A 16,168-nucleotide genomic window follows, 5' to 3' on the forward strand; every position below is an offset into this window, starting at 1 on the left:
GATGTTTTCAAATTTAACTTGAAGAGATGGCAGTTCTGTGTCCTTGTTAAGAAGTCCATGGTTATTTAAGATCAATCATATTATCCCTAGATTTGCAACTATCTTGCATAGCAATTTAAAATGAAGCTTTGCCTTCCTGCATATGATTTCTCAAACATTTAGTTGTATTATTTTGGCACAATAGATAGGTTAATGGCCCTTTCACAAAATAATTTTACTGATGCAAATGTTGTAAAATAATTAAATTGAGTCAAAATGGAATTAAGTATTTGAAGTTTGGAAAATAACTCTTGAATTTAAATATTCAAAAAAATCATTCTAAAATATTTCTAAAAATTCTGTGACACACCAGTATGGCAGGAATTTAAAAAGAAATCCGAAAGAAAAATGTAATTTTACACAATTTGTGTATAATCTTGCACCCTTAAGGTCCCAGCTATGTTTATCCATTGCCTGTCTAACTTGTTATGATTCAAACTTTACATTGAGATAACATGTAGAACTGTCAAAAACAGGTGCAATATATGCTCTATCATTTATGTTGCAAGGTGTTCATAAACCATTTTACTTTTTTTTTAATTTTTGAAAATAGTCCATGAGATCTAAATCTAGATGTTAAATCTATACTGTGCGATTTCCAGGGGAAAATTGGAGAAAATCCATAATGACTGAACTTTCACAGCTGTCCTCAGTGATGTGAAAGCTGAACAGGGTCAACTGTGGGAAGAAAATGAAAGATCAAAAAAGATAAAAGATTAGATAAAACAAACTTCTTGAGAAACTGTGGACTGGAATGAAGCTCAAATGCTCAAAGAAATCTGATTTCTTCGAAATTAGAGGAAGAAAGTGACGAAAATTTAGCCACCCATCTTTTGAAAATAAGGTAAATTCAAAGGAAACTAAACTGGAGATAGATCAGGCAGACACGTTAAGTTTTGAAGAGGTTATAGTCTTAACAAAAAGCGGAGTCCTAGACCTCTGATAGTGCAGTTCTCATTCTATAAGGAAAGGGTTCAAGTGAAGACATTGTGACATATTGTGAAATAATAGAAGCTTCAGGGTAAGGGACGACTTTACTGAAGATGTTAGAAACATGAGAGGATAACTTCGTCACTACTAACAAGACAAAGGTGAAGATTGCTACTTATCATATGAAAAACTTAGATAGGAGACCGATTGTATGCTTATGACTGGTCAAATTGGTCAGCGCCAGTATAGTCATACAAGCAAGCGTCACGACAACCTCACCAGAGCAGACGACACACAAGAGTTTGTAGGGAGGTAGCCGAGGCCGGGACGAAGCTGACGGCTCTACTATGTGTCCACAGAACGATTCGGATGACAAAGCGGAGTCATAGCAGTATTTATTAAATATATATGTTCATTTTTACACGTGGACAAAGTGAATGGGAACATTGTGTTTTCTTCAGGACGAGTGATCTGATAAATGCTGTGTTAGTGTTTGTTTATATCCGACCAGAATGCTACACTTACTCTGCAAATCCCGAAGAGCTAGTTATTTGATCACTGCTTTGTCTCTTTTCCTAAGACTCCCTGCTTATTTTACTGACTTGGCACAGCGAAATCATTTGCTCATTTGACTCAAGTTTTTTAATGGATATACCTCTGTGACATCATGCAATGTCCACATCATACAATTTCACTATTACGCAATTCCTTCTATGTGAGGCTCAGAGGTGAGGTGAGGCGAAATGTGGTTTAATACCGAGCGCCTGGCAGGGTAACAAGAACCATCTTTTAACATCTTTTGGTGTGGTGCGGTCGGGAAGCGAACCCCGACCTTCCGCTCTCCGGGCGGACTCTCTACTACTGAAGCGCTAGAACAGTATGTATTACACTGTTAAATGAATACCCAGGTTGTATACTTCATGGGCGACTTTAACTCACCGATCGGAGAGGAGCAGGATTTCGTTATCAATGACTGCAGTAAACGCTTACCTCTTGATGATAACTATTATGTCATCGATACTTTTAGTCAATTTCGAATATCAAAAGGACTGAAAATAATAATAAAAAAATATTATTAGTTAATTGTTTTGCGTCTAAATTTCAATATGCATATTGTAAATGGGGGTACAGGGTAAATTCACTATCATAGCTAGTCAGGGAAGAAGTGTCATAGACTATGCAATTGTCTCATCAAGCGTATTTAGTATGTCAGATGCAATGTTTGACCTACATAACGAAATCGACAACACCTACCCCAGATTGAGGCTCCATGTGCACGATATCGACCAGTTCATTGAACCCAAGCAAGCGTGAAATGTTCCCTCTGTCGTTACAGGAAAGTGGGACAGAAAACATTCACCGAATTACTGCAAGGAGACATTAATGTGCTGGGATTGTTACATGATATGCTTTACAAATCCTTGAATGGTATAACTAGAACTAGATGGAACTTAACCTCGAAAACAACCTCCATGTTTCGATCGAAAGTCTGAGAGAGCAAAGAGAGAAACATGATATACTGAATAAATTCCGAAAATCCAACAACCAGTGTCATCACGAGGATTATGTCTGTACAAAGAGAGAATTGAAGGAACTTTGCAGTTCTAAGAAGATGGATTATGAAAGTAAGGTGATTGGTGAGGTATCTAATGCAGCTAAAGATAACAACTGTCGAAAGTTCTGTGGAAATGACCGCCACACCGACACGACCATAACGCCGACTTTGATGAACACGCAAGGAAGTATTTACATGATCATAATTTTTCTACGTCTGAGAACGTGATAATATATTTGAAAATAATTTTGTTATTTTCAATTTTAAGTTTTGTACATTTACCGTTTACCATAATCGTTTTATGTAAATAGTGGAAGACATGGGTTTTAAACATAGACAAAAAGAGAGTGATGGTTTTCAAAAAATGGTGACAAACTGTCAAAATATGAAGTATGGTTGTCGATGGTAAACAGGCCGCTGTGTCGTATGGTAATTATTTAGCTACACATTTTTTGTTATACTTTGGCAAAGTATTCAGAAAAGGCCCTTTCTGGGGTAAAGCAATTTGTTATACGTTTTCCAGACATGCCTATGCAGACTGCCTTAAACAATCTTTGATTGCAAAATTCAGAGAAACATATTGTAACATCAAAAACCTTTTCCAACCGGAATTATACTTCAACGGCATTAAAACTCCATCATTACGTAGAAGTTTGGCAACGTATAGAGCAGGTTACAATGATCGTGAACTAATTTAGTACAGACGTTCTGAAGAATTAAATTCACTTGATAATTTCTGTGAATAGTGTGGTGAATGTCTTTCAGATGAATATCATTTGTTGTTTATCTTTATACAATATGTGCATTTAAGGTTAAAACATACTAGTATATCACGCTATCATTGTATTTTCACAAATCAACGAAAATTTGTAATTTAAGTACCACAAACGACGAAATATATAGTTGAATTTATCTCTGAATATAGATAAAGTTTTCAAGCTCAGAACCAATGGCGCTCACTGACATTGTGAACGTGTGTTGCACATACAGTGTACTGAAGGCCTTATGGCGCCCTACACGAATACAGTCTGTCTGAATGTGTCTATATTTCTGATCCGACTTTAAACGTGAAAATCGTATTGTACTCACCCAAAACAATCACTTCTGCTTGTTTCATAATGAAATTTGTTATACAGCAATTGTTTTTATTATGTTATGGCTTAAGTGATATTTGTCATAACATAACCTTAAACCTTATTGTACCGCTATTACTGCCAATTTTACGCGTGTGTCATTGTTATGCATGTGTCATTGTGTAAGGCACCGACTAGTTCAATATTCTTGGGGAGAGTCTGTGTTTTTTGTTTGAGATATTTTTTCACTGCATCAAAACTTGCCTTTTTCTCTGAAAGGAGGGGACACGAGTGACCTAGTCGTCTAAGGCGCTGCAATCCACTATGCAGAGTTGCGTCCCTTTGGCACGCCAGAAACCTATGATTGTGGGTCGAATCCCAGTCCGCCCCGTTTATGTTTCTAGGTTTGTCAGCACCATACCCGTGCTCGTTTCACCGAAGCGGTAAACATCTGAGACCTGCATCACTTCGGGCTTTCCTTCCACATTAAGCTGACACGCCGTGATATAACTGGAATACTGTTAAAAGCGAAGTAAATCCAACTCACTCACTCACTCTGAATGGAGTAGCTGAACTATGTCTCACAACACTCTTTCTCTTCAGGACATAATTGTTTGGTTTCAGGCAAACTTGTCATTTTCAAGTATTTTCGTTATTTAGTTTACTTATCCTTCTTTCTCATGTATGCCCTTTCTGATCTAGTATAATGTTCCCGGATAATTCATGTTAGTTACGGGCCGGTCGGATAGCCTAGTGGTTAAAGCGTTCGGTCGTCACGCCAAAGACCCGGGTTCGAATCCCGACATTGGTACAATGTGTGAAGCCCATTTCTGGTGACCCTCGCCGTTATATTGCTGGAATATTGCTAAAAGCGGCGTAAAACCATGGTTGTCTTTTCTCCCAAAATGAGCTGACACGCCGTCATATACCTGCAAAAATGTTCGAAGCTGCGTTTATCCCGCCCCACATGTGGTGTTTTCCTCGACCTCGGTCATGACACTGACGCACAACATCCCCTCTCTGTAATCAGGAAGAGGAGTGTAGAGGAGGAGCTCATCATGGGCGTGGACGTCTCCCCAGGGCAGGATAGCGTGCTGGCGCACCCTGAGGGAAGCCACTGCTCCGTGATTCACTCCACTCTAGATGTCCTTCAGGCTTAAACCTGAACGAATGTATCATATACATCAAATCAGAAGTACTTAAAATGTTTGAAACCGAGCAGAATTATGTTTAGTTGCATCTTTACGTTTGACAAGTCCGTAAAATAATTCGAAAACCTATGCGGAAAGGCGTTTCCTAATTTATATAACCCCACCAGCAAACATTTTTTCATTGAAAGAATATCCGGTTTTGCACATGTAGCTGAATAAAATATCCAGTCGTCATACAACATCCCATCAACCCCCGCCCGGAATATCAAATGCTTAGAGAATCATCAGTGATTCTTAGATATTGATTGAAATATTTTTATTTTTTAATTATTTTTTTTTTATTACTTGTAAAGAGGTATATGTTTATGAAATATATATATCGGTTATGAGCCTTAAGAATATTGTATTATATGTTGATTTGAATATTTGTGCATCTTGCAAAATTCAAAATCGCTTCCAATGCCGTAATAATATTTTATTTACAGATAAAACAATATATTTTAAAGTAGAAATACTCTGACACATTACACAAGTGCACGTTTGGTTAAAACATCCGGGGTTGTAACGGACTGCAACAGCTCCAGATGCTGAGAAACATATTTATGACTTGCCCCCGAGTGTAAATTTAAGCACTTAACGAGTCAATGGAAGACGTCGAAGTTATCAATTTGATTAATCATATGTCAAGATGTCTCCCATGGCATAGGGGTGATATGACGTCATCAAGATCGGTCCTTTGATTGGATGACAGAGTAAAGGACTGGTCACGTATGTTTCCTATAAATATCGGCTTAATAGTACCATTTACATTCGAAGTTGCCTCCTTAGAGTCCTTAACGTTCAGTCAATATGATAGGAAATATGGTAATCTTATTGGGAGCCATGGTGATGGTATCCACGGTAACAGCGCAGCAACAAGGCATGACTCCATGCCAGACCTCCTTTTTACAAAGCATTAATACTTGCTTTCAGAACAGCCAGCTACTTTTCGACAATTTTGTGTGGCTTTTTACAAATGGAACAAACGGACAAGCTCCCGACAACGCCGACACGATGAAGACTAATGCCTGCGCAAAGCAAGAACCATTGGTTCAGTGCGGTGTGGAGTTCATGAGGACATTGATCAACTCTACTTCGTGTGCAGCAACTCAAACACAACAGGATCAGAGACCCCTCATCGACAGACAGTTCCGTTCCCTCTTCGGATCTCTGGATGAGATGTGCGCACACCCATGTCGCCGTACACTCACGGAGGATCTACGTCAGTGTTATGTTGACGCCAACCTTGACCCCACCCTCTTCCTCTCCAACTCCACCATGGGCCGCGGCGCCATCATCGGGACCACAGCGGATCAAGCCGACACTTATTGTAAGAACAAAGACTCTCTCGTGACATGCATGAAACAGAAGAGAGACGACTGTCCTGAATCTCCCATGATTCTCCGCGCCATCGGCCTTGACATTGAATCTATGGACAAAGGTGTTGGAGTTCTGTGCGCTCACCCTGACGTGTACCTCAACGGCATCGACTGTTTCGCCGAGCCCACGGATGCTGTTGTGTCATGTCAGCAGTCAATGAACCAGAAGACCATGGAGTTGATGATGACGGCCCAGCAAGAGAAACTCAATGAGGATGATTTCTTCAACAGATTCTGTGACGTCCGTCTGGAGCACATCAGCTGTGATCTGGAAGCCTGGGGCAAAAAGAACAACAAGTCTTGCTCGAAAGCCGTCATTGGTTTAAGGACGGAGTTGGAGTGTGGTCTTCTTCCAGACAACTGTGGTGCTACTCACAAACAGACCATTGACGAGGTCTGTCATCCTGGTAACTTCCAGACGGACCTGAGACCCAGTGGAGCTAGCTCCGCCTCGGCAACACTCACAGTTCTGCTTGTGTCGGTTTTGGTGGCGTCACTGCACTGAGAACAAGACATTCTATTCGGTGTATATTCTGAATACCGGGGAAGCAGAAGGCTTTCTCACATGTCCCGATGATGTCTTTACCTTGACGGAGAAAGGGACCCCTTGCTTTATGTTTCGGGACAGTGGAGTGCACCAGAGCTGGCATGCGTAAAGATAACGACTGTATATATGAACAAGTTATATGTTAGTTATCATTAAATTTTAAGAACTCGAGATTCTTTTATGTTTTTACTTTTAACTGTATTTCGGAAGGACTGACACCTTGGGCAGATGGAATAATCTCCCCGCTTGGAAATAGTGAAAAGCAGTGACTTGTCATCTGGACCTATAACACAATTAATTTAGGTATGGGCATACATATATGTATAATAATATGTACACCGTACAGTAGAGCTATGGGGCCTATACGTGCGCCTGACAGTAGAGCTATGGGGCCAATACGTGCGTCTTACAGTGGAGCTATGGGGCCAATACGTGCGTCTTACAGTAGAGCTATGGGGCCAATACGTGCGCCTGACAGTAGAGCTATGGGGCCAATACGTGCACCTGACAGTAGAGCTATGGGGCCAATACGTGCACCTGACAGTAGAGCTATGGGGCCAATACGTGCGCCTGACAGTAGAGCTATGGGGCCAATACGTGCACCTGACAGTAGAGCTATGGGGCCAATACGTGCGTCTGACAGTAGAGCTATGGGGCCAATACGTGCGTCTGACAGTAGAGCTCTGGGGCCAATACGTGCGTCTGACAGTAGAGCTATGGGGCCAATACGTGCACCTGACAGTAGAGCTCTGGGGCCAATACGTGCGTCTGACAGTAGAGCTATGGGGCCAATACGTGCGTCTGACAGTAGAGCTATGGGGCCAATACGTGCACCTGACAGTAGAGCTATGGGGCCAATACGTGCGCCTGACAGTAGAGCTATGGGGCCTATACGTGTGCCTTACAGTAGAGCTATGGGGCCAATACGTGCGCCTGACAGTAGAGCTATGGGGCCAATACGTGCGCCTGACAGTAGAGCTATGGGGCCAATACGTGCGTCTTTCAGTAGAGCTATGGGGCCAATACGTGCGCCTTACAGTAGAACTATGGGGCCAATACGTGCGCCTTACAGTAGAGCTATGGGGCCAATACGTGCGTCTTACAGTAGAGCTATGGGGCCAATACGTGCGCCTTACAGTAGAGCTATGGGGCCAATACGTGCGCCTGACAGTAGAGCTATGGGGCCAATACGTTCGTCTTTCAGTAGAGCTATGGGGCCAATACGTGCGCCTGACAGTAGAGCTATGGGGCCAATACGTGTGCCTGACAGTAGAGCTATGGGGCCAATACGTGCGCCTTACAGTAGAGCTATGGGGCCAATACGTGCGCCTTACAGTAGAGCTATGGGGCCAATACATGCCCCAGTAGTAGAGCTATGGGGCCAATACGTGTGCCTGACAGTAGAGCTATGGGGCCAATACGTGCGTCTTACAGTAGAGCTATGGGGCCAATACGTGCGCCTTACAGTAGAGCTATGGGGCCTATACGTGTGCCTTACAGTAGAGCTATGGGGCCAATACGTGCGCCTGACAGTAGAGCTATGGGGCCTATACGTGCGCCTGACAGTAGAGCCATGGGGCCTATACGTGTGCCTTACAGTAGAGCTATGGGGCCAATACGTGCGCCTGACAGTAGAGCTATGGGGCCAATACGTGCGCCTGACAGTAGAGCTCTGGGGCCAATACGTGCGCCTGACAGCAGAGCTATGGGGCCAATACGTGCGCCTGACAGTAGAGCTATGGGGCCAATACGTGCGTCTTTCAGTAGAGCTATGGGGCCAATACGTGCGCCTTACAGTAGAACTATGGGGCCAATACGTGCGCCTGACAGTAGAGCTATGGGGCCAATACGTGCGTCTTACAGTGGAGCTATGGGGCCAATACGTGCGCCTTACAGTAGAGCTATGGGGCCAATACGTGCGCCTTACAGTAGAGCTATGGGGCCAATACGTTCGTCTTTCAGTAGAGCTATGGGGCCAATACGTGCGCCTGACAGTAGAGCTATGGGGCCAATACGTGTGCCTGACAGTAGAGCTATGGGGCCAATACGTGCGTCTTACAGTAGAGCTATGGGGCCAATACGTGCGCCTTACAGTAGAGCTATGGGGCCAATACATGCCCCAGTAATAGAGCTATGGGGCCAATACGTGTGCCTGACAGTAGAGCTATGGGGCCAATACGTGTGCCTGACAGTAGAGCTATGGGGCCAATACGTGCGCCTTACAGTAGAGCTATGGGGCCAATACGTGCGCCTTACAGTAGAGCTATGGGGCCAATACATGCCCCAGTAGTAGAGCTATGGGGCCAATACGTGTGCCTGACAGTAGAGCTATGGGGCCAATACGTGCGCCTTACAGTAGAGCTATGGGGCCAATACGTGTGCCTGACAGTAGAGCTATGGGGCCAATACGTGCGTCTTTCAGTAGAGCTATGGGGCCAATACGTGCGTCTTACAGTAGAGCTATGGGGCCAATACGTGCGCCTTACAGTAGAGCTATGGGGCCAATACGTTCGTCTTTCAGTAGAGCTATGGGGCCAATACGTGCGCCTGACAGTAGAGCTATGGGGCCAATACGTGCGCCTTACAGTAGAGCTATGGGGCCAATACGTGTGCCCCAGTAGTAGAGCTATGGGGCCAATACGTGTGCCTGACAGTAGAGCTATGGGGCCAATACGTGCGTCTTACAGTAGAGCTATGGGGCCAATACGTGCGCCTTACAGTAGAGCTATGGGGCCTATACGTGTGCCTTACAGTAGAGCTATGGGGCCAATACGTGCGCCTGACAGTAGAGCTATGGGGCCAATACGTGCGCCTGACAGTAGAGCTATGGGGCCAATACGTGCGCCTGACAGTAGAGCTATGGGGCCAATACGTGCGTCTTTCAGTAGAGCTATGGGGCCAATACGTGCGCCTTACAGTAGAACTATGGGGCCAATACGTGCGCCTTACAGTAGAGCTATGGGGCCAATACGTGCGTCTTACAGTAGAGCTATGGGGCCAATACGTGCGCCTTACAGTAGAGCTATGGGGCCAATACGTGCGCCTGACAGTAGAGCTATGGGGCCAATACGTTCGTCTTTCAGTAGAGCTATGGGGCCAATACGTGCGCCTGACAGTAGAGCTATGGGGCCAATACGTGCGTCTTACAGTAGAGCTATGGGGCCAATACGTGTGCCTGACAGTAGAGCTATGGGGCCAATACGTGCGTCTTACAGTAGAGCTATGGGGCCAATACGTGCGCCTTACAGTAGAGCTATGGGGCCAATACATCCCCCAGTAGAAGAGCTATGGGGCCAATACGTGTGCCTGACAGTAGAGCTATGGGGCCAATACGTGCGTCTTACAGTAGAGCTATGGGGCCAATACGTGCGCCTTACAGTAGAGCTATGGGGCCTATACGTGTGCCTTACAGTAGAGCTATGGGGCCAATACATGCGCCTGACAGTAGAGCTATGGGGCCTATACGTGCGCCTGACAATAGAGCCATGGGGCCTATACGTGTGCCTTACAGTAGAGCTATGGGGCCAATACGTGCGCCTGACAGTAGAGCTATGGGGCCAATACGTGCGCCTGACAGTAGAGCTATGGGGCCAATACGTGCGCCTGACAGTAGAGCTATGGGGCCAATACGTGCGCCTGACAGTAGAGCTATGGGGCCAATACGTGCGTCTTTCAGTAGAGCTATGGGGCCAATACGTGCGCCTTACAGTAGAACTATGGGGCCAATACGTGCGCCTGACAGTAGAGCTATGGGGCCAATACGTGCGTCTTACAGTGGAGCTATGGGGCCAATACGTGCGCCTTACAGTAGAGCTATGGGGCCAATACGTGTGCCCCAGTAGTAGAGCTATGGGGCCAATACGTGTGCCTGACAGTAGAGCTATGGGGCCAATACGTGCGTATTACAGTAGAGCTATGGGGCCAATACGTGCGCCTGACAGTAGAGCTATGGGGCCTATACGTGTGCCTTACAGTAGAGCTATGGGGCCAATACGTGCGCCTTACAGTAGAGCTATGGGGCCAATACGTGCGCCTGACAGTAGAGCTATGGGGCCAATACGTGCGTCTTACAGTAGAGCTATGGGGCCTATACGTGGGCCGGACAGTAGAGCTATGGGGCCAATACGTGCGCCTGACAGTAGAGCTATGGGGCCAATACGTGCGCCTGACAGTAGAGCTATGGGGCCAATACGTGCGTCTTACAGTAGAGCTATGGGGCCAATACGTGCGCCTGACAGTAGAGCTATGGGGCCAATACGTGCGTCTTACAGTAGAGCTATGGGGCCAATACGTGCGCCTGACAGTAGAGCTATGGGGCCAATACGTGCGTCTTACAGTAGAGCTATGGGGCCAATACCTGCACCTGACAGTAGAGCTATGGGGCCAATACGTGCGTCTTACAGTAGAGCTATGGGGCCAATACGTGCGCCGGACAGTAGAGCTATGGGGCCAATACGTGCGCCTTACAGTAGAGCTATGGGGCCAATACGTGCGCCGGACAGTAGAGCTATGGGGCCAATACGTGCGCCTGACAGTAGAGCTATGGGGCGAATACGTGTGCCTTACAGTAGAGCTATGGGGCCAATACGTTCGTCTTTCAGTAGAGCTATGGGGCCAATACGTGCGCCTTACAGTAGAGCTATGGGGTCAATACGTGCGTCTTACATTAGAGCTATGGGGCCAATACGTGCGCCTTACAGTAGAGCTATGGGGCCAATACGTGCGTCTTACAGTAGAGCTATGGGGCCAATACGTGCGCCGGACAGTAGAGCTATGGGGCCAATACGTGCGCCTGACAGTAGAGCTATGAGGCCAATACGTGCGTCTTTCAGTAGAGCTCTGGGGCCAATACGTGCGCCTGACAGTAGAGCTATGGGGCCTATACGTGTGCTCACAGTAGAGCTATGGGGCCAATACGTGCGCCTGACAGTAGAGCTATGGGGCCAATACGTGCGCCTGACAGTAGAGCTATGGGGCCAATACGTGCGCCTGACTGTAGAGCTATGGGGCCAATACGTGCGTCTTTCAGTAGAGCTATGGGGCCAATACGTGTGCCTTACAGTAGAACTATGGGGCCAATACGTGCGCCTTACAGTAGAGCTATGGGGCCAATACGTGCGTCTTACAGTAGAGCTATGGGGCCAATACGTGCGCCTTACAGTAGAGCTATGGGGCCAATACGTGCGCCTGACAGTAGAGCTATGGGGCCAATACGTTCGTCTTTCAGTAGAGCTATGGGGCCAATACGTGCGCCTGACAGTAGAGCTATGGGGCCAATACGTGCGTCTTACAGTAGAGCTATGGGGCCAATACGTGTGCCTGACAGTAGAGCTATGGGGCCAATACGTGCGTCTTACAGTAGAGCTATGGGGCCAATACGTGCGCCTTACAGTAGAGCTATGGGGCCAATACATCCCCCAGTAGTAGAGCTATGGGGCCAATACGTGCGCCTGACAGTAGAGCTATGGGGCCAATACGTGCGTCTTACAGTAGAGCTATGGGGCCAATACGTGTGCCTGACAGTAGAGCTATGGGGCCAATACGTGCGTCTTACAGTAGAGCTATGGGGCCAATACGTGCGCCTTACAGTAGAGCTATGGGGCCTATACGTGTGCCTTACAGTAGAGCTATGGGGCCAATACATGCGCCTGACAGTAGAGCTATGGGGCCTATACGTGCGCCTGACAATAGAGCCATGGGGCCTATACGTGTGCCTTACAGTAGAGCTATGGGGCCAATACGTGCGCCTGACAGTAGAGCTATGGGGCCAATACGTGCGCCTGACAGTAGAGCTATGGGGCCAATACGTGCGCCTGACAGTAGAGCTATGGGGCCAATACGTGCGCCTGACAGTAGAGCTATGGGGCCAATACGTGCGTCTTTCAGTAGAGCTATGGGGCCAATACGTGCGCCTTACAGTAGAACTATGGGGCCAATACGTGCGCCTGACAGTAGAGCTATGGGGCCAATACGTGCGTCTTACAGTGGAGCTATGGGGCCAATACGTGCGCCTTACAGTAGAGCTATGGGGCCAATACGTCCGCCTTACAGTAGAGCTATGGGGCCAATACGTTCGTCTTTCAGTAGAGCTATGGGGCCAATACGTGCGCCTGACAGTAGAGCTATGGGGCCAATACGTGTGCCTGACAGTAGAGCTATGGGGCCAATACGTGCGTCTTACAGTAGAGCTATGGGGCCAATACGTGCGCCTTACAGTAGAGCTATGGGGCCAATACGTGTGCCCCAGTAGTAGAGCTATGGGGCCAATACGTGCGTCTTACAGTAGAGCTATGGGGCCAATACGTGCGCCTTACAGTAGAGCTATGGGGCCAATACGTGCGCCTTACAGTAGAGCTATGGGGCCAATACGTGTGCCGGACAGTAGAGCTATGGGGCCAATACGTGCGCCTGACAGTAGAGCTATGGGGCCAATACGTGCGTCTTACAGTAGAGCTATGGGGCCAATACCTGCGCCTGACAGTAGAGCTATGGGGCGAATACGTGTGCCTTACAGTAGAGCTATGGGGCCAATACGTTCGTCTTTCAGTAGAGCTATGGGGCCAATACGTGCGCCTTACAGTAGAGCTATGGGGTCAATACGTGCGTCTTACAGTAGAGCTATGGGGCCAATACGTGCGCCTTACAGTAGAGCTATGGGGCCAATACGTGCGTCTTACAGTAGAGCTATGGGGCCAATACGTGCGCCGGACAGTAGAGCTATGGGGCCAATACGTGCGCCTGACAGTAGAGCTATGAGGCCAATACGTGCGTCTTTCAGTAGAGCTATGGGGCCAATACGTGCGCCTGACAGTAGAGCTATGGGGCCTATACGTGTGCTCACAGTAGAGCTATGGGGCCAATACGTGCGCCTGACAGTAGAGCTATGGGGCCAATACGTGCGCCTGACAGTAGAGCTATGGGGCCAATACGTGCGCCTGACTGTAGAGCTATGGGGCCAATACGTGCGTCTTTCAGTAGAGCTATGGGGCCAATACGTGCGCCTTACAGTAGAACTATGGGGCCAATACGTGCGCCTGACAGTAGAGCTATGGGGCCAATACGTGCGTCTTACAGTAGAGCTATGGGGCCAATACGTGCGCCTTACAGTAGAGCTATGGGGCCAATACGTGCGCCTGACAGTAGAGCTATGGGGCCAATACGTTCGTCTTTCAGTAGAGCTATGGGGCCAATACGTGCGCCTGACAGTAGAGCTATGGGGCCAATACGTGCGTCTTACAGTAGAGCTATGGGGCCAATACGTGTGCCTGACAGTAGAGCTATGGGGCCAATACGTGCGTCTTACAGTAGAGCTATGGGGCCAATACGTGCGCCTTACAGTAGAGCTATGGGGCCAATACATCCCCCAGTAGTAGAGCTATGGGGCCAATACGTGTGCCTGACAGTAGAGCTATGGGGCCAATACGTGCGTCTTACAGTAGAGCTATGGGGCCAATACGTGCGCCTTACAGTAGAGCTATGGGGCCTATACGTGTGCCTTACAGTAGAGCTATGGGGCCAATACATGCGCCTGACAGTAGAGCTATGGGGCCTATACGTGCTCCTGACAATAGAGCCATGGGGCCTATACGTGTGCCTTACAGTAGAGCTATGGGGCCAATACGTGCGCCTGACAGTAGAGCTATGGGGCCAATACGTGCGCCTGACAGTAGAGCTATGGGGCCAATACGTGCGTCTTTCAGTAGAGCTATGGGGCCAATACGTGCGCCTTACAGTAGAACTATGGGGCCAATACGTGCGCCTGACAGTAGAGCTATGGGGCCAATACGTGTGTCTTACAGTGGAGCTATGGGGCCAATACGTGCGCCTTACAGTAGAGCTATGGGGCCAATACGTCCGCCTTACAGTAGAGCTATGGGGCCAATACGTTCGTCTTTCAGTAGAGCTATGGGGCCAATACGTGCGCCTGACAGTAGAGCTATGGGGCCAATACGTGTGCCTGACAGTAGAGCTATGGGGCCAATACGTGCGTCTTACAGTAGAGCTATGGGGCCAATACGTGCGCCTTACAGTAGAGCTATGGGGCCAATACGTTTGCCCCAGTAGTAGAGCTATGGGGCCAATACGTGCGTCTTACAGTAGAGCTATGGGGCCAATACGTGCGCCTTACAGTAGAGCTATGGGGCCAATACGTGCGCCTTACAGTAGAGCTATGGGGCCAATACGTGTGCCGGACAGTAGAGCTATGGGGCCAATACGTGCGCCTGACAGTAGAGCTATGGGGCCAATACGTGCGTCTTACAGTAGAGCTATGGGGCCAATACCTGCGCCTGACAGTAGAGCTATGGGGCCAATACCTGCGCCTGACAGTAGAGCTATGGGGCCAATACGTGCGTCTTACAGTAGAGCTATGGGGCCAATACGTGCGCCGTACATTTATGCTTTGGGTCTTACACATGCACGATAGAATTCCGTTGTAAGGCCAAGCTGGCCTCAGGGGCCAAATTAATGCTGGTTTGCAGGACTAATTCGGATTTGCTAGACCAAAATTTTCCCGGGCCCAGATAGTTTTGTAAGTGGTATTTTAATTAAATTAAATTTAATTTAATTAAGTCGTTCTTAAGGATTACATTCAATATTGTGATGGCCATCACGAAGAATGTATATTTATTAATGTATCTAAATTGTAAAATTTATAGTTATGACAGGTTGTAAATAATTAGAAAGCAAGACATATTTCATAAATATTTCCCTGTTGTAGTTTTGATGCTTAAATGACAGTGCACGAATTATATGATAATTATCCTGTAAACTGTAATTAGTTTTGCAGGTACATACAAAACTATCAAAATAAGTGGTCCCTTCGAGTTCGTTATTGTCGTAGTTTACTGTAGTATATTATTGCCAACCTCGTTTTCACGTAATTCAATGTTTTAAAATTCGTTTTGGTCAGAAATCTATCAGATGATCATAGCATGCTGTTATAGAGCTTCATAGCATACTGTTATCTCGTAAAATAATTATATATCAATGCCACCATGTTACGCATATTGATTAGGATAATTATGTCAGCGTCGATGTCGATAACGTGCCTGTCAATCGATCTTATTTACTTTTCAAGAGTTTTCCACTGACCGCAACTTTTGAAGAATTCATCGTTCTAAGCATACTCAGTATCAGTTATAGATAAATCATACTTTCGTTCTTAAACAAACAGTTCACAATGCCTTGGCAGCTCGATTTCCGCCATTTTAACTTTGTGACAGCTGGCTTGGGTCGCAATGAAGTTAAAGCTAAGCAATTGTGCTTTATAAAGTTTATTTAACCTAATGAATTATACAATATACAATAACAATTGTTTATATATATAAACCTCCACTGACCTCGTCCTATTGTTATCTTGTCGAGTTAAATCTCCAAAACGGGGATGTTGTAATGTACCCGGGAATATTAAGGATACTCCAGGCCTGTTTGCTATGTAATGTCTAATAATATCC

The sequence above is a fragment of the Haliotis rufescens genome, unplaced genomic scaffold (genome assembly GCF_023055435.1).
Source record: "Haliotis rufescens isolate VD_foot unplaced genomic scaffold, xgHalRufe1.0.p SCAF_12, whole genome shotgun sequence".
Classification (NCBI taxonomy): Eukaryota; Metazoa; Mollusca; class Gastropoda; order Lepetellida; family Haliotidae; genus Haliotis; species Haliotis rufescens.